This window comes from Oratosquilla oratoria, chromosome 37 (genome assembly GCF_046742065.1).
Source record: "Oratosquilla oratoria isolate Oo_2021 chromosome 37, ASM4674206v1, whole genome shotgun sequence".
NCBI lineage: Eukaryota > Metazoa > Arthropoda > Malacostraca > Stomatopoda > Squillidae > Oratosquilla > Oratosquilla oratoria.
Window position 1 is genome coordinate 9,587,021 of NC_134813.1, and position 3,340 is coordinate 9,590,360.

A 3,340-nucleotide genomic window follows, 5' to 3' on the forward strand; every position below is an offset into this window, starting at 1 on the left:
TTTTCTATGTCGTCTCTCCACCTTCTGTCTGGTCTCCCTCTTCCACGCTTCCCATCTCGCGGCGTCCACTCAGTAACGCACCCCATCGCTCATCAGTCGTTCGCACCAACTTACCTGGCCAATTCCACTTCCTCTCTTTTACCGCGTCCACAATAACTTTCACTCTAGTCTGCCCTCTCACCTAACTTGCTCTTTTTTCGGTCTCTCAGCGTTATTCTCCTCATTGATCTCTCCATTCTCCTCTATGCAGTCCTTAGCTTTGTCTCCATCGCTATTTGTTCCACCGAGTCAAAGGCCTTCTCGTAATTTACAAAAGCTAAACATATATATTGTATTCTGTCGTTTTATCGATTAGTTGATTCATCGGCTGCAAATGAACCAACTAATCGTTGGTTTCTATCTAAAACTTGACTTAGTCTTTTTGTAAGGATCTTGGAGAATACTTTATATACATTTGATACCAAACTATTCGCTCGGTAGTTACTAAGGTCCTTCTGGTCTTCTTTTTTATGAATTACAATAACTATAGCATTACATCAGGATTCAGGAACGCTTTCTTGACGTAAGTACTGGGTGTACAACCGAGCTAACTTAATATGAATTTTTTTCTCTGCGTCTTTTAAAAGATTTATCGATATACCATCTTCCCCAGGTGCTTTCCCCTCGTTTCATATTTTAGAACAAATTCTACTACTCAGTCTTTACTTGGACTTGGAAAGAATTTAATTCTTAGCATATAACAAAGCATTATGAAAACTTTCCGTAACAACCACTATTTCGTTAGCCTCTTCAATTCTAACATACGAAAGCTAGTAGAAGGATACAGTAAAGGGGCATGTTGCCTAAAATACAGAACCGTTTCTGTAAATTTGTTTACGGGCAAGTAATGACAATCGTCAATTTCATGAGGCAAAGATGTAACTAAAAGTATGTCTATTCGTAACTGTAAAAGTATGTCTATTCATAAACTAATGAGTTATAACTAGAAGAGAATGTTGCTGATAGAAGCCAAAACTAGGACACACAAAAGCGTATACTGTATCCATAAAACCAATGAACATCAGTTATCTAATATAGTCTACCTTCCCTATATAATAAAAAGAATGCCTACAGGTACAAATGCATACAACTGTATACGAAAATTAGAACACAGAGTACCTTAGTCACACTTAAACCTTCAGTTTCAAATTACAGGGGAAAGAAAACGGGATTCTGTCACTAGCTGCCATGTCTTGGTTCATAACGACCATCAACGACGTTCGCGGAACCGCTCGGTCATCCTATTTCATTGAGTGAGCCTGAGGAGTCGCGTCGTTTGTACAATTATTTTTCCTTTTTATTTGGCGATATGGGGATTGCGTGTGTCGGTTAAGGCGTCATCACAATGGGCTATTTTTCTTCCGACTGTTGGGGTAGCTTTATGGCCAGTAGCTTTTGGGAAAGAATTTGATATGCTGGATGAAAATTCGAGGTGAGACGTAAATTAAGTTAACACATTTGTTTGCAGTGGTGAGCTTACAAGGGAAAAAGTGCTAAAGATTGGAGAAAAATGTCCCACTGTGATACCGTGGCACTGCATCCCTCGACAGCGCTGGCGGAAGCGTGGAAAGAAGAAGAATGGGAAGAACGAAGAAAAGGACGAAGTGGAGGAGGAAGAGGGGAAGAAGGAAGAAGGAAGAAGAGGAATGAAAGGAAAACAACAACAAGGAGAAACGGTGATGCTATTTCTGTCGTGCGTGCACACACACACACATACACATACCATACGCGCACACACACAGACATACACACACACACAAACATACATGCACGCGCACACATACGTGCACGCACGCACACACACACTTATACACGCACCCACACATACACGCACGCACGCACGCACACACACACACACACACACACACACACACACACACACACACACACACACACACACACACACACACACACACACACACACACACACACACAAACATACACACACAAACATACACGTACGCACACATACACGCACTCATATACATACACGAATTCACACACATACACGCACACACACATACACACGCGCAGACACGCACACACACACACGCGCAGACACACACACACACACACACACACACACACACACACACACACACACACACACACACACACACACACACACACACCTAACCGCTCTTTTGCATAAGAGAGCAGAGTTCCAACTCATAGTGCTATTTATGGTCTTCAGCCTTGGGTGGGGATCGAGATCAGGACCTGTTAATTAGCAGCCCAAGTCGGTATCAACGCATCAATTATACCATTTACGCGTACAATGCGAAGAATGCAAAATAGGCACAGAAAAAGAAGAAAAAAGAAAAAAAAAATGAAAATAAAGAGAATATAAAGAAGTGTGTATTCACTGGACCAATATATATATATATATATATATATATATATATATATATATATATATATATATATATGCAAAAATAATCACAATATAGCGTGACTATATATTATTGCAGAAACCACAGGGAAAATAAAGTCGAAATACTAAACGTTTTCGTCTATATATATATACATAAAATATATATATATATATAATATATATATATATACATATATATATCTATATCTATATATATATATACATATGCATATATCTATATATGTATATATAATATGTTATATATATATATATATACATATATATACATACATATATACATATATATATATATTTATATATACATACATATATACATATGAGAATAAACACCTTGTGAGATCGAAACCTTTATTAGTACTACGTTTCGCTTGTTACAGCTTTTTCAAGTACAGACATGACACACACTCTGAGCACATATAAGCCAACAGGGAAGGAACTGGGAGAGGTTATCAGGGAGGGGTGGGTGGTAGGTGGAGGGGGAGGAGGGGGACGGGTGGGACTTGGTGGAGACAAAGGAGGACATTTCGGACAGTTTGTTGAAGTGGACTAAGGGGGACATTTCATACATTTATTTAATTCGGGTAACAGATGGATTATAGGAGGGGCGATGTTAAACATGCCTCTGTTCTGCTCAATGGTTTTGAAGCTTTGAATGGCGGCCGCTTCGAGGCATTTTCTCCTCATCCTATCTGGTTCACTAAACAGAAGTTCTGCGTTATCCCAATCCATCAGGTGGTCGTTGGTGTTCCGGTGGATAACACAGGCGTTGGTGGTGATGTTGTTCCGGGAATCGTAGCGATGCTCCCGGATCCGGGTCTTCAGGTCACGGGAAGTCTCGCCGATGTATACTTTATCACATCCAGCACAGGGTATGCGGTAGACACCAGCGTTTTTTCCCCACATCTC